The sequence below is a fragment of the Panthera uncia genome (assembly GCF_023721935.1).
Source record: "Panthera uncia isolate 11264 chromosome A1 unlocalized genomic scaffold, Puncia_PCG_1.0 HiC_scaffold_16, whole genome shotgun sequence".
Taxonomy (NCBI): domain Eukaryota; kingdom Metazoa; phylum Chordata; class Mammalia; order Carnivora; family Felidae; genus Panthera; species Panthera uncia.
Window position 1 is genome coordinate 9,271,242 of NW_026057576.1, and position 13,534 is coordinate 9,284,775.

The following is a 13,534-nucleotide window of genomic DNA, read 5'->3' on the forward strand; positions in this document are numbered from 1 at the left end:
GTTTCTTCTGCTGGTAGTGTCCTTCCCCCACCTCTACGTAAAATCCAACCTGTCCTTTAAAAGCTTCCCAACCTTTTGTAACTCTGAACTTGGTGAGCTTTCTTTCATTTTTGAGCTCTGCCTTTCCAATGGTTCTCTAGTGCTGTGCATAGAACAATATATTATTAATGTTGTAACCTATATAAATATATATCGTCCTCTCTTCCTCATTTTTATTTTTCCAGCACTTTGTTCATCATGGGCATCCAATACATGTCAGCTGATGTAAAGGTGATGCCTGACTTTCTGCCCACACCTACCGCGCTGTTGATGCTGAATTTTAAGAAACGGCACCTAGGATTCCCTTCCCTTCAGAGATTAAATTACATTCTAGCATGTTGGCTTTAGGGACATGGAGCAAAATGTATTGTCATGTTGTCATTTTTGTTGGTCAAAATCAGTGGATATTGGCAACTTCACGTTCAATTTCTATTTAGGGTGGCCCCTATCCTGATGATTTGGGGCAGTGTTTTTATGAACTGCTGTTTTAACAGATTTTCTTTTCTGCTTTTTACGGTGTGAGGTGTTGCTTTAGTTTGTAAGGTCAAAAATAGATTCATATTTTCATTCATGTATCTTATTAAAGATCTTTCAGGTCAAAATACCAGGTTTCTAAATGGTTGCATTTGTGTGGCAACAAAGATGCTTTCTGAGGTTAACACACATTTTTTTCCTACATATTCCCAGATATCACAAAAGTTCATGAACTCCTCAAAAGTGTTATCATTGTTCTTGTGTAGAACATTTACTTTGACACCAAAGCGTGTGTTCGCTGAATTCAAGGGGTTCTCTCTAGGTCTTAGATTTGGAGGGAAACAACCCAACCGTTTATATTTGCATGAAGGTACTCCAGATTTAACAGCAGCAGTGGCTTCCCTGGGTGAAGCTGGTGGTGGGAGAAAGAGGGAAGCTGATCGAGTCCCACTTGCAAGGTCCCAGGAAGGACCCAGTCTCCAGTATATTTTGGTCACTCCCACCATTGGTGCGTTCCTAAGTACCGTCACTTTCCCCTCCCTCCTCCCTCTCCCTCCACCCCCCTTCCTGCCTTCTCTCCTCCCCCACCCTGCTTCTCTCCCAACAATGGTTGCTGCTTCACAAACACAGTGCTTAAAGCACCTAGTTCCTGGGATTTATACTTGCCAAGTGGCTTTGGGGAACAAGCTTTTCTCAAGCCTAGGCATCAAAAGGCACTTATTCCAACACTTCAGGGAAAAATAGTAACTAAGGAAATTAATAATCTCATCCCAGGCAGAAGAATAGATTTTTGAGAGGCCACAGTCTCTTTTAAAAGAGGTATAATAGTAGTCTCTTCAATCTTTTTCCTGTTGTGTTTTCTTACCTTACCCGAAGAAATGAAAACTTCCTGCAGGTAGAAACCGTATCCTGACCTAAGTGGTATATAGTAACAAGCTGTCACCATAGGCTATATATTTACTAATGACAGAAGACTCAAAAAACATTTTCTGGAGCTATTAAATTTCTTCAATGGCTGACACTGAACTTCGTACCTTTCCCAAAAGGTTCTTTTTTTTTTTTTTTTTTTAATTATTACTATTAATGGAGCAAAATAATACAAATGAGATTAGAAGAGGAACTTCTAGAACAACAGAAGCAAAGAATGCCAAGAAGGGCAAGGGGAAGGCTGCAGAAGTAGAAGCCAGTGCCAAAGACCGTTCCACTCAGAAACGTTCCCTAAATCTATCCAAATCTAAGAAAGGTGGCCTGAGGGAGGGAGTCCTGTGAGCCCTAAATGCAAGGGTTAGATGCTATCTACCTCCAGGAAAGGTAATAAGAAAGAATTTACATGCATGTCTCCAAAAGCTGAACGATCTGAAGCGGACTCAAGGCAGAAGACCCGCATTTTTCTGAAGTGAGATGCCAATCACATTACAGCTTCACACTGTTAAGTTTCAAGGACAAAGAGTGGGGGGTCAAAGTCAGTCTCTGAAGGAAATGGGTACTGGCCATCCCATTGGCCTGATGTTCCAGCCCAACCCAAGTATTCTTAGTCTCAAGAGACTAAGACGCACGACTGCCACAAGCCACAGGTTCACACGCGGTGGAGAAAGAACTGACGTCAGACACGTGATGGAACTCTTTCAGGCGGAACTTCCACTCAGAAAAGTTCCTAAATTGAATTTGGAGCCCTTCCCCTCCCTCTCTTTCTCTCCACCGTCTCAGAACTGGAAAGCAACAGTAACAGCAACAACAAACCAGTTATTGGCAAGACGGTAAAAGTAAGAGCATCATGGAGCTTCCTTTCTCAGGGTGAGAAGGCCGCGTTGTTTGGAATGTAAGTGCCCGTGGATGGGGGTTGTGGGGGCAGACATTAATATTTATTGGGCATTTACCATCTGCTGGGCACCATACACGTTCTATCGCATTATAAGGCTTACAGCAAGTCCTTGGGGTTGGTGCTACTTTCCTTGTTTTGCAGAGGAGGGAATTAAGGTTGCTCAGGGCTTGCTCAGTTGGTCTCTCTGACTCCAAAGCCACGACACCATGGGTATCTCCTATTCTCTGCTTTGGCTCTAAAATCCAACCGTCACAAAGAGATACGATCCAAAGGTAGTACGATGACAGCTGTTAGGAGAGGTTGTGCAGCACCACCTCCTTCTAGAGTCTCTGTGCGGAGTGAGGAACCCTATGTTCTTTGCCGGTGATGGAGGAGAAATCATGGCACAGAGGACAGATCAGAGAATCTAGCCAAGAGGGTAGTGCCCCAGCACGCTTTGCCCAAAGGTAAATGGGCCAGGTAGGCACAGAAAACCCACTTCATTCTTAGAATAGTTCCTCATCGTTCTGGGTCCACCAGGACTTAAGAACTTGGTACTGCTTCAGGGGAGCCGTGAGAGTCGGAACTCCCCTCGTCTCTGCATTTACCATTAATACCCTCTCGTGGTGCTTTCCAGCTCAGTAGCTTGGTGCCCCAACCCGATGGTTTCAGCACGGACTCCTCCCTTTCCCTAACTCCCAACAATCATCAAACCATCAAGTCCTGTGGATTCTGCCTCTTTCGTTTATGCCTCTGATCTACCCACTTCCCTCCATTTCAAAGGCCACCCTCCTAGCCGAAGCCACGGTCTCTTGCCTGGTCTACTCGAACAATTTCTAACTATCTAATATCTCTGGGCCTTGGCCTTAGAAAACTTCAGGTGGCTTTTCTTCTAAAGTAAATACGATAATACGATCCCGATAGATCTCTCCTTAAAACATCCCTCTGGGACTTCCCATGGTCTTCAAGAGAACGTTCAAACTCCTTAGCAGAGCATCCTAGGCCTTTCCTGGTCAGCGTCTGCCTCTCTCTCCAGCCCCACGCTCCAAGCTCCCACCATCTTGAACCACTGAGAGATCCTGGCACGGACATGCTCCCTCGGCCACTGATAAGTCCTCTTGTTAGAATAATCCTCCACCCATCCAACCCCCACTGGCCTTTCAGCTTAGAGGTCACCGCTCCCAGAAGCCTTCCTTGACTACCCCGATCTGAGCCCATCCTGGGCGTGGCACTCCCTGCCAGGCCGCTACTCCACTCGGTGTCCCTTCCTATCACGGCACGCTCACCCAGGCCTGCAACTGCCCATACTTCTAGTCTGTGGGTCCTTCTAAGGCAGGGCGTGCGGTACTCACCTTTTCCCCCAGCACTTAGCCTGGAGCCCGGCCTGTAGGAGCCACTCAATTCACGGCCAAAGGCTCACATACGACAGAGTGGAGGAAGTCATGAAGAGATGGGAGTCTAATCATGACTTTGCCACCAACCACTGTAGAACCTGCTACTAAAACCCATGCTAAAATGAAATGCTGTTTTCCCATCCTTCAAGAAGGATCTTCACCTCGTCCCTCACTCACCGTCCCCCACCAGCTGCTATTCTCTCCCAGGGATCAGGAGGAGTATGAGAGTTTATGGTTTTGATTTGTTTTTTTTTTTTTTCCTTCAGCATTAAAAAAAAAAAAAATGTCACGCACTCCTCAGTGCCATCTTCCATTCTGTAGATGATCGTCCTGCAAGGTGACGAAGAAGCAGGGGGATAAATGGCCAGAAGATCTCCCAAAGCTCTGTGAATGTGCAAAGAGCGGGAGACAGGTATTCATGTGGCAAAGCACTCTTTGCTTTACTAGGCATTTGGGCAAAAAGAGCTCACATGTCCTTAGAAGATGAGGGACTGTGAGCTCCTGTTTATAGTACAGGAAAGGCATCCTGGGAGACATCGTGGCCAGGCCCCCAAAAGGCACCAACTCGGCGGGCTGCTGCCATCACAAAGCCACCAGACGGAAGTGTCACGAAGAAACAAAAGGGGAGACACCGTCATCCTGCCCGGGGTAGGTACTGCTTTCTTCAGAGCCGGGGTGTCCGCTAGACGTGGGTAGCAAAGACAACGGAGCCCCTTGAGACTTTCTAAAGAAAAGCGGACGTACGAAGAAGAAAAACAAGACAGTACATCTGCAATTGGTAAACGCTGAAGAAAAAGGAGGAGGATGAAAAAGCGAATGCAGTCGTGAAGAGACCGAATGGGGCGGGGGGGGGGGGGGGCTCGAACTCACAAACCATATCATGACCTGAGCCCAAATCAAGTGTCAGACGCTTAACCGACTGAGCCACCCAGGAGCCCCAAGACTCGTGGAATTCTAGAACCAGTTATTATCACTTCCAGCTGCCCCCTCAACCCCCTGTCCATGTTTCAGATGAAGGAAGCAGGCTCAGGAAACTCGGAACGAGGCCTTACTGGAGGTCACCCATCACCGTATGGCAGGGCTACAGACTGAACGCGGGACTTCTCACTCTTAGTCTAATTAATGCTCCTTCCTTTAGATTATTTAATATAAAGACCCTGCGACAGACGATTGAGACCCCAAATAGAAAATCTGGAGACAAGGCCGGATAAATAACATGGTGAAGGAAAGCCAGAAGGTTGTCTGGTAACCGGGAAAGCCTGAGGCCGACGTGGGAAAGAGCAACACTGTTTTCTCACAACATGGCGCCCTTTATGCCGCTGTCAGAGGCAGGAGATTGGCCGGGATGATGTGCAGCCCCCAACCGATGTGCGTTTCTTACTCCCAGCACCTACTCCCTGGGCTCCAGCGATCCGGCCTGTCCACAGGAGCACAGCGTCGGCCGCTTCACTGTGCTACATTCCCTTCAAGGTTGGATGTTCAAGCCAACTGCAGCCATTCTAGGAATGCTGAGGTCAATGGAATTCTACCAACACTTGCGGGGTGGGGAGGGGAGACAGCTGCCAGTGGCAGTGGCACGGAGGATGGGAGGGCTGTCCATCCAGAAAATTCTGCTGGGAGTCTGGTAGTCAGAACGCTTAGCACCCAGGGAGACGGCGACTGGGAAATATCTTAAGTATTCCAGTCCTCCCCTCTTGGCACTGCAGAGGCAAGAGGGTATAAAGCAGAGGAACCTGTCGGACGGGACCGTCAAGGCCGCCCGCTGGCTGGCTTGTCGTTGGAGGCCTCCACCTGCTAGAAGAGCTTGGGCTGGAGGGACTTGCGTGAACAGGATGCCAGTGGCCAAGATCTCCAAGAGGTGCTGGGAAACGCTCCCTGAGAACGCACGCAGCTTGAGCCTCGCATTCTGGGCTGGGGCGGCGCACACAAATGCTTCAACGACATCATCACAAATGCCTCAAGGACATCATCACGGGGAGGAAAGGGAGCTGCTCAGACAGACACGCGCGGCTGCAGAGGCGCGCAGCTGAGGGGTCAAATTCCAGAAGTTTGGCCCCGGAGGGAAACAGAGCTCAGTTGCCTTCACGCTGGTCCCCTTTCCTCCGGCTCCCTTTCTTTTAATGGGAAAGACGGTTGCAGTGGCAGGAAGAAGGGCCAGGAGGATCGTGGTAGGGAGAGAAGTGAGCCTGGAGTCGGAAGAACAGAGATCAGTGCAGGTGAGTGCGGAGTGTGTGTGCGCACGAGCCTGGTTTGGGGAGAGGTCTTGGTGTCCCTCCCTCCGACACCTTGCAGAATGAGGAAGTGGCTGTTTTCAACTGCCAACAACATCTATCTGCTAACAGCCTAGACCCACGGTGGCCAGGGTCTGAGTTCCGCGCCCGGGGAGTTTTGCATTGAGCGCTTTGCCTGGCGTCTTCATCTCCCAGGAGGGGGATGGAGTATTTAGCACAGAGCAGACCACAGGAGACGGCTTTGTTGGACACCCTTCTTGGAAGTGGTGGCCAAATAGGATGCTGTTTCCCAGGTTTTCCTCAGGAAGGGGCTGGGGCTCATTTGTACGTACGCAGAAATGTGCAGGAAAGAGAAGTATTTGAACCGAATTCTGACTTGGTGATTCTGACCCACCTACACCTGAACTTCACATAACTCAGCATCGAAGGCATACAGTATTTATCATTTCATTGGAAGGAAGAGGCTAAATGACTCCCCCCACCCCTCCTTACCACTCTCCTTCCCGTTCAGAAAGCTGCCATATCTAGTTTACAGTCTAAAAAAGGTTGCATCACATTTGGTATTCCACAAAAGGGGAAAGGAAAAAAAAATTATTAAAAAGCGAAGAAAAACAGTACTGCTTGCTTAGAAAATAAGATGTATGAACCCTGGAGAATGGGAAAACACCAGCTACTATGGCAGAGAGAAGACATTTTGCCAAATTTAGAACCCACTTGAAAATCACGGGTTCTAAGTTTAGAACTGAACTAAAAAACTTGAGCTCACATTGCATTTGGCATTGGTTAAAAAAAAAAAATCAAGATACTAATTAAAGGGGAAAAATTTATACTCTTAGTAGTTCTAAACGCTGGGAATTATTTTCAAACAAATTCTTTATTGGCTCAATGGAGGGGCCTGCATTTAGAAAAAAACCCATTTTTTACCTAATTAAATTTTCCTTACAAAATAATGATTTAAAACGGAGGGGGAAAAAAAAAACCATGTTGCCAAAGTCTTTAAAGACTTACAGAACTGTTGTGTAACCTTTGGACCCCACGAAATATACCAGGTGGTCATACAAACTTGATGTTTATATATTAAATGGTGTCTAGAATGGAAGTAATTACATCCTATTCCTGGCAAATTTTAAATAATAAAACTGTAACTGGAAACTATCATTCTAAACAAAACAAAACAAACTACTACCAGCATTAGTTTTGTTTTCTAATTTAGATGCTAAGATATAATTATTACAACATCGTTAAGAAATGGATCGAAGTCGCCATGGAGATAAATTACAAAAAATTTCAGACTCAGACTATCCAGAGTAGGAAATCAAGAACCAGCGGTGAACGGACAGTGCTTAGAATGCATCCACGGGTTCACCGTGATTCAAGGTAGCTGACGACTTTTGCAATTATAGAAACTCAACCTCCATACCCCTAGCATATATTTATATACACCACACATATATAATGGCTTAAGAAGAGGAGTCTTACTACATTTTTGAGTGTCTTTAAAGGAACAGGCTTAGCAGGTGGTGGATTTGACCCTCTTCAGAAGATCATTAACAGTTCAAAACTCTGTAACTTTAATTTCCCGGCACTTTTTTTTTTTTTGCACTTTAAAATTTTATTTGTTTATTTACTTTGAGAGAGGCAGAGACAGTGCAAGTGGGGCTGGGGCAGAGAGAGGGAAACAGAATCCCAAGCAGGCTCCACAAGGTCAGCACAGAGTCTGATGCCTGATGCGGGGCGGGGCTCGAACCCACAGAACCGGGAAATCATGACCTGAGCCGAACCAAGATGCTTAACTGACTGAGCCACCCAGGGGGCCCTTCCAGGTTCTTTCAAAAACTCTTGTTGAAGGATATAAGATTAATTCCTGGGTTGACTGATTTTTTTTTTTTTTCTCTACCAAGAAGATGTAACTGAATTCGTGGAAAGAGGGTCAGAATTTAAAGTGTGAGAGCAAAACCAAAACAAAACAAAAGAAAAAAACAAAACAAAACAAAAAACACACTGCCGGGCCGCCTGGGTCGCTCAGTCGGTTGAGCGTCCGGCTTCAGCTCGGGTCATGATCTCACGGTTCATGAGTTCGAGCCCCGCATCTGTGCTGATGGCTCGGAGCCTGGAGTTGCTTCAGATTCTATGTCTCCCTCTCTCTCTGCCCCTCTACCGCTCACACTCTGACTCTCTCTCTCTCAAAAATAAATAAACATTAAAAAAATTAAAAAAAAACACACTGCTGGTGGAAGTAGAAAAGGATTTGTCTAGAATATATTTCTAAATTTACTTGTCATTAAATAAGCATAGTGAAGCAATCATTATGTCCCGCTCCTAACCACATGGTGGCTGTCATTAAGAGAGGGGAGAGAGGTTAACATTTCTAAGGTGTGCGCCCAAATCAAATGCAAATTCTGGACTCCTGGGCCCCATGCTTCTGAATACACATTCTTCAACATATTCCTCTATCCTTTTATTTATTTAAAAAAAAAAATTTTTTTTTTAACGTTTATTTATTTTTGAGACAGAGAGAGACAGAGCATGAACGGGGGAGGGGCAGAGAGAGAGGGAGACACAGAATCGGAAGCAGGCTCCAGGCTCTGAGCCATCAGCCCAGAGCCCGACGCGGGGCTGGAACCCACGGACCGCGAGATCGTGACCTGAGCTGAAGTCGGGCGCTTAACCGACTGAGCCACCCAGGCGCCCCTTCCTCTATCCTTTTAAATGACCCACTAAAATTGAGTTTCATGTTTAGTTTCTTCTACTCTTACATCCTCCATATTGCTCTCATATTTATTTCAAACTCTTATTTACAATAAATTGGACTAGTTTCCTTCTTTTCTCAGGCCATCTACACCAATGCCAGGGAAACAGGGCCAGTGATCCGGTGCCCTGACACACGACTTCTTGTGACATGAGGAATAAGAAAAGGCTGGGTACTTTGCCAACGTCCAGATTCCTGATTATCTTTGCAGAGAAAGGTCCCAGATCCTTAAGCTGTCTTCAGGCATGTCCAGCTCTTTAGCCTGTAAATCTGTCCACAGAAATAATACACAGATAAGTTTAGCGCTGTAAACAATTAGGTCTCCAAAGACTTTGTGACATGGTGTATTTGACCAAGTCTAGATTCACGTTTTCATATTTCCCTTTGCCTTATTGTTGTGGGTCTTGCCTCTAATGCTAGCCCGTAAGAAACATGCATTTCAATCGAGCATTTAAGAGTCTTGGGGTGCCTGGGTGGCTCATTCGGGTAAGCCTCTGACTTCAGCTCAGGTCATGATCTCATGGTCCGTGGGTTCGAGCCCCGCGTTGGGCTCTGTGCTGACATCTTGGAGCCTGGAGCCCGCTTTGGATTCTGTGACTCCCTCTCTCTGCCCTTCCCCAACTCATGTTCTGTCTCTCTCTCTCAAAAATAAGTAAACATTTAAAAAAATTAAAAACAAAAGAATTTAAGAAACGACAAGCAAACTTGACAGCAGTAAAGAAAGATGCTTTCTCCAGGGGCTGGGCAGAGATGCATGGCTAATACTCAGCAAAAAATATCTCTCTAATTCCCAATTTCAAACATCTCATTAGATGCCTCCACCTGGAACAGAAGAGAGACTCCAGAAACAGACTCACACATAAATGGTCAACTGATTTACAACAAAGGTGGTAAGAGAATTCAATGGGGGAGAGGAAAATCTTTTCAACAAATTCTGCCAGGTAACTACACGGCCATATTGAGGGGGGAGGGGAGGATGAACACTGACCCTGACTTCACACTACACAGAGAAATTAACTAAAAACTAATGATAGACCTCCATGCAAAACCTCAAACTAAATGGCGGGCCAAACGGAGGAGAAAGCCTATTCAATATTGAAGGAGACGAAAATGTCTTGGTACATAAAAACAAATTTTCGTAAACAAGAAAACTTGATAAACTGACCTTTATCAGAATTTTAAATAAAAAGCTGACAATACCAAGTGCTGATGAAGATACGGAACAGCTGCTGGTGAGAATGTAAAATAGCACAAACACTTTGGAAAAACTAACAGTTTCTTAAAAAGTGAAAGGTATGGGGGCGCCTGGGTGGCTCGGTCGGTTAAGTGTCCGACTTCGGCTCAGGTCATGATCTCACTGCCCATGGGTTCGAGCCCCGCGTCGGGCTCTGTGCTGACTGCTCAGAGCCTGGAGCCTGTTTCAGATTCTGTGTCTCCCTCTCTCTCTGCCCCTCCCCTGTTCATGCTCTGTCTCTCTCTGTCTCAAAAATAAATAAATGTTGAAAAAAAAAATTAAAAAAAAAAAAAAAGTGAAAGGTATGCCTCCCATTCAGCCAAGTCACGTCTACTGCTGGGTAGGAAAATGGGATGTCCACTCAAAGACATTATAGGAATGTTCACTTAGCTTGATTTGTTAATAAAGACTAGAAACAAACCAAATGCCCGATGACAGACAGGTGCATGCATAAATCAGTTGTGTGTACCCGTACGGGAGATTATCAGTCGGTAATAAAAAGGACTGAATTACAGATACAGGCAACAATACGATGGTTGTCAAAATCATCACGCTAAGTGAAATAAGTCAGACACACACGCACACACACAAACAGATGCGCTGTTGTATGACTGATTCTATTTATATAAAATTGCAAAAAATGCCAACTCATTTGTAAGTGGCAGAAAGCAGATTAGTCATTGCCTGGGGCAGGAATGGAAGAGGGTCAGGGGGACCAGAAGACTTGGGATGGTAGAAACGTTCAGTACCTTGCTTGTGATGGACACGTGGGTACATGCATTTGTCTAAAGTCTGAATTGCACCGTTTAAGATGCAATTTACATTGTATACAACTCCATAAGGTTATTTTACAAATCTCCAACTGAGGGGCTCCTGGGGGCTCAGTCAGTTGAGCGTCCGTCTTCGGCTCAGGTCATGATCTCGAGGTTTGGGAGTTCGAGCCCCACATCAGGCTCGCTGCTGTCAGTGCAGAGCCCGCTTCAGATTCTCTGTCTCCCTCTCTCTGCCCCTCCCCTGCTCTCTCTCTCTCTCTCAAAAAGAAAAAAAAAATTAAAAATCTCCAACTGAATGTTCTTTAGGCCACTCAAATGTCACATTTCTAAAACCAAGTTCATGAGCTCCTTCCAAGCCTGTTTCTCTCTCTCTCTTTTTTGTTTTGGTTAATACTCTCTTGACTAATGGCATCCTCTACCCAGTAGCTAGGCTAGACAGCCTGGCAACCACATTCACTCCTCCTTCACACCTTTACTGTCCTTCTCGAATTTACTTCTCTTAAAAAACAAACTCAGAACAGTGTATTTTAAAAATTGCGTATAACATAAAATTGACCATTTAAGCCATTTAAAAATGTACAGTTTGGTGACACTAAGGACACTCATAGTGTTATGCAGCCATCATCACCATCTATCTCCATAGCTTTCGGATCTCCCCAAACTGAAACCCTGTCCTCATTAAACAAGAAGTCCCCATTCCCGTCCCTCCCCAGCCCCTGGCAACCACCACCCTCCTTTCTGTCTCTATCAATTTGACTCCTCACAGTACTTTTATAACTGGACTCACACAATAGTTCTCCTTTGTAACACTGGCTTTATTTTACCTATTTTACAACATTCCTCTATGTCCTAGCATGTATCAAAATTTCTTTCCGGGGCGCCTGGGTGGCTCAGTTGGTTGGGCGGCCGACTTCGGCTCAGGTCATGATCTTGCGGTCCGTGAGTTCTAGCCCCGCGTCGGGCTCTGTGCTGACAGCTCAGAGCCTGGAGCCTGCTTCATATTCTGTGTCTCCCTCTCTCTGACCCTCCCCTGTTCATGCTCTGTCTCTCCCTGTCTCAAAAATAAATAAACGTTAAAAAAAAAATTTTTTTTTAAATTTCTTTCCTTGGGGCGCCTGGGTGGCTCAGCCGGCTAAGCATCTGACTTCGGCTCAGGTGATGATCTCACGGTTCGGGAGTCTGGGCCCCGCGTCGGGCTCTGGGCTGACAGCTCAGAGCCTGGAGCCTGCTTCGGATTCTGCGTCTCCCTCTCTTTGTGCCTCTCTCCTGCTCCCGTTATGTCTCTCTCTCTCTCTCAAAATAAAATAAACATTAAAAACAATTTTTTTAACTAAAAAATTTCTTTCCTTTTTAAGGCTATGTAATATTCCAATGCATGTATACACAGCAGAGGCTGTTGAACCATCCATCTGTTGATGGAAAGTCAGGGCATCTACAACTCTGAACGCCCATGGCTACTACCCCAGCTGAGGGTCTCACCATCTCTTGCCCGGATTATTTGAGCAGTCTGTTAACTGGCCATCCTTGCCACCTTCTGTCACGCATCTTCTCACCTGCTGCCAGCATCGTTTTGCTATAGCAACGATCCTGTCCCTCCACCACCCAAAAGACCTTTGCGCACAATTTCAAACTAAAATGGAAGCAAATGTCTCATGCTGTTCTGAAATTTGTTTTTGCCCCATTCCACTTTTGAACAACTCTGATTAGTAGAAATGTTCTTATTTTAATCCAATATGTATTTCCTCACCAGTTCGGCCCATTGCTCCTAGTTCTCGCCTCCAGAGGAACGCCGAATAACAACACTTCCCTGTTCAACATGGCGGACAACCCGTGAGATACCTGAAGATAGCCTGAGGGCCTTCTTTATCCAGGCCTTGGCTCATTCCTCAGATAACACGGTGGCCCTGGCTACTCCTCGCTGATCGTGACCCACGTTGGTCAGTGTCCCTCTCAAAATGGGCTGCCTAAGACAATATAATCCTACCGATGGAAGGTGGACCACCGTCTCCTTTCTTCCACTGCTCTATTACAACAGTTCAGCCTAACACGCCATTAACAATTTTTACCTCCAAAGCTGATAATATATTAACCTACAGCGAATTCGAACATTTGGGTGGGGTTTTTTTCCCCCAAAATAAATTTTGATGATCCCAGGGGGCACCTGAAGAATGGAGTGGGAAAATTGCGTCCTCAACAGTTTTGCCTCTTTATTAAATGTCGATGGCTCCTGCTAGCAAATGCAGGCTCCTGCCTCAGCACTCCTCCCTTCGGGCCTCCTATCGGTTACTTACCAAACTCTAGACCCTAGGAAAGTAACTGCCTTTTCAACAATCTGCCAAGACCCACAATCGAACACATGGGCCTCCTCCACGCACCGTCAGTGCTATCCCTGATAGCTACTGGGCGCTTGCAGCAAGTGATTAGAAGCAGACATTGTTGGCAATGGCCACAAAACACACACATCCAGGAAATGCATTTATGCAAAATACCTGGCAGATCAGACACGGAGCCTCAAATAAAAGCCTTACCAAAAAATGTGGAGGGGAATGGACCAAAAAGCCCATCTCCCAGCTTGCTTTCTCTGTGTAGCTCAAAAGCTAAGCTATGGTGGGGGGGAGAAGATTCTTTGGGAGCATTGCAGTTGTTTCTTGGATTTTCAAAAGTCAAGTACCAACATATTCAATGGGCGAAAAGAAGCACTGCTTTTCCAGGCAATTTTCTTCAAAACTTTGAGTCATTTAAGAGGAAAAGACAATTGAATGTGTTTTGGCACTTTTGTTCTTTACGGTCAACTTCAGGCTGATGGTCATTTGCTCACCCTCCTCCGCCCCCCCCCCCC

General features: G+C 45.9%; 1 long non-coding RNA gene across 1 annotated transcript in view; it reads right to left on the bottom strand.

Moving 5' to 3' along the window:
• Window positions 1-8,703: 8,703 nt before the first annotated feature.
• LOC125934104 (uncharacterized) overlaps window positions 8,704-13,534 on the bottom strand; it is a 105,632-nt gene continuing 100,801 nt past the window's right edge. Inside the window, exon 3 of the long non-coding RNA XR_007461219.1 lies at window positions 8,704-8,958. This is a non-coding gene — a long non-coding RNA (uncharacterized LOC125934104). The remainder of the gene's footprint in view (window positions 8,959-13,534) is intronic.